The following is a 7,722-nucleotide window of genomic DNA, read 5'->3' on the forward strand; positions in this document are numbered from 1 at the left end:
ATGATTAAGAACTCTTCAAGGCTCTCAATTCTCATACACTCCTTCGCTCCTGTGAACCTTAGGTTTTATTTTCTTATTCACAGTAGGTGGCTTAACAGGAGTTATCTTAGCAAACTCCTCAATCGACATTATTCTTCATGACACCTATTACGTTGTAGCCCACTTCCACTACGTTCTATCTATAGGAGCTGTATTTGGAATTTTCGGGGGTATTGTTCACTGATTCCCTCTATTCACTGGATTTTCTCTGAATTCTTCATGATTAAAACCTCACTTCTTTACTATATTTTTAGGAGTAAACTTAACCTTCTTTCCTCAACACTTCCTAGGATTAAATGGTATGCCACGACGATATTCAGACTACCCAGATGCTTACGCAGCATGAAATATTGTCTCATCAATCGGATCTCTTATTTCATTAGTAGCTGTTTTCTGGTTCATAATTATTGTTTGAGAAGCTTTAATATCAAAACGTAATATTACTTCACCGTCCTTCCTACCCTCATCCATTGAATGGCAGCATCCTTTCCCTCCTGCTGATCACAGGTATGCAGAAATTCCTCTAATTTCTAACTATCTAAAATGACAGATAGATGTATAGGATTTAAGCTCCTACCAGGAAGAAATTATCTTCTTTTAGAAATGCCAACATGAGGATGTTTAGGACTCCAAGACAGTGCTTCTCCGCTTATAGAACAATTAACGTATTTCCACGATCACACAATATTTATTCTCATCCTCATCACTACATTAGTAGGTTATATTTTAATTAATTCAGCACTAAACTCACTTATTAACCGATTTTTACTTGAAAACCAAGAAATTGAAATTATCTGAACTATTTTACCTGCTATCATCTTAATCTTCATCGCTATGCCCTCACTACGGTTACTCTACTTACTGGACGAAACCAATAACTCGAGAGTCACAATTAAAACCATCGGGCATCAATGATACTGATCTTACGAATATTCGGACTTTCTAGGTGTCGAATTTGATTCCTACATGGCACCCTATAGTATCGACTCAAATTTACGACTTTTAGATGTTGACAACCGAATCCCTATTCCCTTAAATACTCAAATTCGTCTTATTATTTCAGCAGCAGATGTAATCCATTCCTGAACTATTCCTTCCTTAGGGGTAAAAGCCGACGCCATCCCAGGACGACTTAATCAAATTAGGTTTCTTGTAAATCGACCGGGCCTATTCTACGGTCAGTGTTCCGAAATTTGTGGAGCTAACCATAGGTTTATACCAATTTTAATTGAAAGGATTTCGGTAGACTCTTTCTTGAATTGAATTTCTAGAAATTCATAATTACTTTCTCTCCAGATAACTTATAAAGTTTAGGTCTTTTAAACCTAAAAAAGTAGTTCTCCTACTTCTAGAGACTAAAATTAGTTAAAAAATAACATTAGTTTGTCAGATTAAAATTATCGCACTTATGATATTTTAGAATGCCTCAAATAGGGCCCTTACTTTGACTTAATCTCTTTCTGATATTCACTCTTGGGTATATTTTATTCTTTATCATTAATTTCTTCTATAAACTTCCAACTAAAACAGAAACCTTCACCCGCACATCAACAATTCTAGAAAAACCCTGAAAATGATAGCGAGACTATTTTCCATTTTTGAACCATCCTCAAGTATTCTTTCACTTAATCTAAACTGAATATCAACATTCTTAGGGTTCCTATTTGTTCCGATTCTCTTCTGAACCTCACCATCCCGATGACTTTATTTGTGATTTAAAATTGTATCTACCCTTCACAATGAGTTTAAGACAATTTTAGGGCCCTCTAATCCAGGTCTATCATTTTTATTTGTTTCATTATTTAGCTTCATTCTTTTTAATAACTCTCTAGGTCTCCTTCCTTATATCTTTACCAGATCCAGACATCTAACAATAACTCTAACCTTGGCTCTACCTTTATGACTGACCTTTATTTTGTTTGGGTGACTAAACCACACCCAGCACATGTTTACCCACTTAGTGCCCCAAGGGACCCCAAATGCGCTTATACCTTTTATAGTTCTCATCGAAACAATTAGGAATATTATTCGACCAGGCACATTGGCCATCCGACTTGCAGCAAACATAATTGCAGGTCACCTCCTCCTTACTTTACTTGGGAGGATAGGGCCCTCTTTATCCCCTAAATTATTAATTTTTCTCATTTTAGCCCAAATTCTTCTCCTTATACTAGAGTCTGCTGTTGCAATCATTCAATCCTATGTATTTGCAGTTCTCAGAACTCTTTATGCCAGTGAAGTAAATTAATGTCATCACATAGACACCATGCCTTTCATTTAGTTGACATAAGACCTTGACCCTTGACCGGATCAATTAGAGCTATGCTTTTAACATCAGGGCTCATCAAATGATTTCATCAATTTAATCCAGACCTCCTCTTTTTTAGATTTATTCCTATTTTTTTAACCATAATTCAATGATGGCGAGATGTAACTCGAGAGGGAACGTATCAGGGGCTTCATACTCAAGCCGTCATAAAGGGCCTCCGGTGAGGAATAATTTTATTTATCATCTCTGAGGTACTATTTTTCTTCTCATTTTTTTGGGCGTTCTTTCACAGAAGTCTTGCACCTACAATTGAAATTGGAATATTTTGACCACCCGAAGGTATTCAACCTTTCAATCCTTTCCAAGTTCCCCTTCTTAATACAACTATTTTACTTTCATCAGGAGCGACAGTAACTTGAGCACATCACGCAATCCTTAACTCACACCATTATGAAGCTATACAAAGTCTAGGATTGACCATCCTCCTTGGAGTTTACTTCACTTCCCTTCAAGCATATGAATATTTAGAAGCGTCTTTCTCTATCGCAGACTCAATCTACGGGACTACCTTCTTCGTAGCAACTGGATTCCACGGTCTTCATGTAATCATTGGGACTTCATTTCTAACAGTCTGTTTTTATCGCCTCTTCAAGTGTCACTTCTCTAACAACCACCACTTTGGATTTGAAGCCGCAGCTTGGTACTGGCATTTCGTTGATGTAGTTTGATTATTCCTTTATGTTTTTATTTACTGATGAGGAAGATAATTTTTTAGTATTAATGGTACGTCTAGCTTCCAACTAGAAAGTCTAATTGTTTAGAAAAATTAATTCTAACTATCAACCTGATCGTTCTTCTCACTCTTGCGGTTACAACTTTGATTATAACCCTGTCCTCAATTCTATCGAAAAAACCATTATAGACCGAGAAAAAATATCCCCATTTGAGTGCGGATTTGATCCTAAGACTTCAGCTTGGCTACCTTTTAGGCTTCGATTTTTCCTCATTGCTGTAATTTTCCTAATTTTTGACGTAGAAATTACATTAATTCTTCCTCTAGCCCATATCTCTCCCTTTACAGATATTTTCTCCTGAAGATTTACAGGGCTATTTTTTCTTCTAATCCTTCTCATAGGCCTCTACTATGAATGATATAAAGGTGCCTTAGAATGATCTAACTGGAAATGTAGTCAATAATGACATATGAGTTGCATTCATAAAGTGTTTATAAACCTTTTTCAAATTAGAAAGCGAAAGATTGCGTTTAGTTTCGACCTAAATTTTGGTTCCAAACCTCTAGTTTATTTTGACAGAAGCCAAAACCAGAGGCATATTACTGTTAATGATAAAATTGAATTTTTTCCTGTCAAAGAGAACTAGGCCAGTGAAAAAGCTTCTAACTTATTTCCCGAGCGGTTAAATTCCGTTCGCTTCTCTTTTTTATAGTGTAAAAAACACATTACATTTTCAATGTAAAACTGAAGATTTTCCTTCTAAAAATATCACCTACAGGCTAATAGCCACCTTTGCAGCTTCAATGCAAAATTCTAATTTAAAATATATAAGTTAATTAAATAAAAATAAAAAACACAACAATAATTCAAATAAAAAATCCTTTTATATAAATTATAATCATATTCTCTTGTCTTAACTGCAAGTAAACAGAACCTTTTATCATCCCGTCGAATCCTCCCTCACCCCCAAAATATTCTGACCAACCTTTATCTCCAATCTTAAAAAAAGACTCCGCACTCCCTAGTCTTCAACGGGGTGCCCTAAAAGTCGACAAAATCGGTATAAACCACATAGACCCTACAAACATAACATAGGAATAAAACTTGACAGTCTTTAACCCAGTCCTTGACCCTACCATGTTAACAACATACCCTAAAAGAGCCCCTAACCCTCTCACTAATAAAGCTAAAATTTTTAAAGGAACCCTCAAACAAATCATATAGGACTCTGGGAACACTACTCAAGCTAATACACACCCCCTTGTTACCGCCCCAACCCTTAATGTCATTATTCCTCTTAACATTTTTCTATGGTTTTCCCTGACAAGTGTTACAGACCTTATATTAGAAAAACTCCTTATTCTATAGTAAATTAATCGAAATGTATAACATACTGTTAAACCAGTACTCAAGACATATAAAAAAAATCTAAAAATATTAACTTCCCTTATAAATGCAACTTCTAAAATTAAATCTTTAGAGTAAAATCCAGCCAAGAAGGGCATCCCACATAGAGCCAGGTTAGCTAAATTCATGCAAACCCTAGTCAAAGGCATACATATCACTAATCTACCCATATTGCGAATATCTTGATACTCTTTAACTCTATGAATTACCATCCCCGCACACATAAACAGTAAAGCCTTAAATAAAGCATGAGTTAATAAATGAAAAAAAGCTAAATCAGCAAACCCTAAAGATAAAATACTCATTATCACGCCCAATTGTCTCAAAGTTGATAAAGCAATAATTTTTTTCAAATCAAACTCAAAATTAGCCCCCAAGCCCGCTATAAATATAGTTAAGCAAGAAACAATCAACAAAACTCTTTGTACACATGAACCTCTTAAAGCCCCACTAAAGCGAATCAAAATATAAACGCCAGCTGTCACTAGTGTTGAAGAATGAACTAAAGCTGAAACTGGAGTAGGAGCAGCTATAGCTGCAGGAAGTCAAGCCGAGAACGGAATTTGAGCTCTCTTAGTTATAGCAGCAACGCACACTAAAATTTTCAATAATAAAAAATTCCCACTCAAATACCTTTCATAAAAAATAAAATTTCAACCCCCTAGCATAAAAAGTAAAGAAATACTCAACAAAATCCCAACGTCTCCAATCCGATTTGACAAAACTGTCAATATACCTGCATTTGCTGATTTCTCGTTTTGGTAATAAATTACCAATACATAAGAAATTAACCCTAACCCGTCCCAACCTAAAAGGATTCTAATTAAATTTGGGCTAATAATCAAAGCTCCTATAGATAAAACAAAACCAAAAACTAAATATATAAATCGCCTGTACCTTTTATCCCCACTCATATAATCCCCTCTATAGTATATTACCATAGAGGAGATAAATAAAACTACCCCTAAAAATAAAAACCTTACTCAATCATAAATCAAAGTCACTACAACAGAAGAAGAATTTAAAGAAAAAAGTTCTCATTCAATCACATAAGAAGACCTCGAGCTTAATCTCACTAAACTAAATAAAATAAAACCCAATGCCCTAAATAACAAAAACACTAAACTCACTAAATGACTATAGGCACCCCACATCATGATTTAAAATAACTTTCTTATATCTTCGGTACCACAACCCGATGTTTTACTCTAAACTATTTAAATTGAAAGGTTCTAGTAGTTTAAACAAAAAATTTTGGTCTTGTAAACCAAAGATAAAGCCCATTTTTAGAACTTTATACAAAATCAGTTATAATATTTTATATTTCACTCTTCCTCTTACCCTAAGAATTGCTGTCCTATTCCCGACTCTAACCCACCCTCTTTCCATAGGACTTGCCCTACTTACCCAAACCATTCTTATCTGTGTTCTTTCAGGCCTATTCGGGCCTTCCTACTGATTTTCATATATTTTATTTCTAATTTTTCTAGGAGGAATATTAATTTTGTTCATTTATGTCTCTTCTCTTGCTTCCAACGAAGCCTTTAAAATTCATTTTAAATCTAGCCTACTAATCACCTTATCCCTACCCCTATCCTTTGCCTTAATCTTTCTAGATCTCTTACTTCTCCCATCAAAATTTTCTAGATTATTCTTAATTTTAGAGAATAAAACAAATTTAACCACCCTATCAACCAGCTCCATCTACTCCCTCACTTCTTTCCCTCTTACTACCCTAGTAATTTTATATCTGTTACTTACCTTAATTGTTATTGTTGATATTATTAATATCTCATCAAGACCTCTGCGGCCTTCAAGATTCTAACAGAAAATAGTTTACTTTAAAATATTAATTTTGGAGATTAAAGAAAAAGTATTTACTTTTTTTCTGACTTTTATTAAAACTATTTCAATTATTTAATCCTTTCGTACTAAAATAACTTTGAACTCCTTAGAAGATAGAAACCAACCTGGCTTTCGCCGGTCTGAACTCAAATCATGTAAAAATTTAAAGGTCGAACAGACCTTCTTCTGTAACTGCTACACCACAAAGAAATTTTTAATTCAACATCGAGGTCGCAAACTCTTTTGTCGATAAGAACTCTTAAAAAAAATTACGCTGTTATCCCTAAAGTAATTTATTCTCTAATCCTAAAAAGGGATCATATGAACAAGTATCTCTGATTTAAACAAAAAACAGTTATATAATTTATATCTCAGTCGCCCCAACTAAACACCCTGCTAATAATAAACTTTAACACTCCAAATCACTCTTAACCAGCTTCATGTATAAACTTTATAGGGTCTTATCGTCCCTCTAACTCATTTAAGCCTTTTCACTTAAAAGTTAAATTCAATCTCCGAGATAGAGACAGCTTTCTTCTCGTCCAACCATTCATTCCAGCCTTCAATTAAAAGACTAATGATTATGCTACCTTCGCACGGTCAAAATACCGCTGCCTTTTAGTCCCCAATGGGCAGGCCAGACTTTATATAACTCTCATACAGACATGTTTTTGATAAACAGGCGGAAGACCCCTTTTGCCGAATTCCTTATACTTATCACTCCTTCAACAAATCTCATTAATTTTCCAAAATTTATTTAAAATAAACAACCCATATACTAATACATTCACTTTAAATCTTTAAACTAAATTCATAAAAAGTCTTTCCTACCTACTTAAAAAATAATAAATACTCTTCTTTTTGTGCCTCAGATACAACTCCCTGTAAACATAGCTACCTCTATCGGAAAAATCAGTATTAATTTTGGATATTTCATATATTTTTTTAAATATACTTGAATCATAAAAAACATTAGAAAAATGTGCTAAAATGATATTTTGTTGCATATTTCGATGGTTTGGGCGCTTTCAATGTTTTTTGACATGTGTTAAAATATTGAAGATTTTCAAGAAATGCTTCAAAAAACTTCAAAATGTGCCAAAATATATGATTTTCAGTAATTTGTCAACTTCAACCAATGCTATTCTAATTTTTTTTTAAATCCTAATAAAAATCGATAAAAATCAATATTAATTTTGAATATTTCATATACTTTGTCAAAAACACTTGAAACATTAAAAAAAATTGGAAAATTAGGCTAAAATTATATTTTATTGCATATTTCGACGATTTAGAGCGTTCTGAATGCTTTTACGACATTGCACATTATTTTTAATCTATAATTCATAGATTTTAACGCTTTATAATCAGAATTAATGCTGCAATTCAATTTTATCCTAAAAGTAAGCAAAATTATGCCACTTTTGT

General features: G+C 33.7%; 3 pseudogenes; 2 read left to right on the forward strand and 1 right to left on the reverse strand.

Annotated features, from left to right (window-relative positions):
- On the forward strand, positions 1-1,327 carry LOC138853713 (cytochrome c oxidase subunit 2-like; annotated as a pseudogene).
- A 189-nt stretch (positions 1,328-1,516) lies between these two features.
- LOC128705141 (cytochrome c oxidase subunit 3-like) lies at positions 1,517-3,075 on the forward strand (annotated as a pseudogene).
- Positions 3,076-3,560: 485 nt separating this feature from the next.
- On the reverse strand, positions 3,561-6,087 carry LOC138853746 (NADH-ubiquinone oxidoreductase chain 5-like; annotated as a pseudogene).
- Between the last annotated feature and the right edge of the window lie 1,635 nt (positions 6,088-7,722).

The sequence above is a fragment of the Cherax quadricarinatus genome, chromosome 38, assembly GCF_038502225.1.
Source record: "Cherax quadricarinatus isolate ZL_2023a chromosome 38, ASM3850222v1, whole genome shotgun sequence".
Taxonomy (NCBI): Eukaryota; Metazoa; Arthropoda; class Malacostraca; order Decapoda; family Parastacidae; genus Cherax; species Cherax quadricarinatus.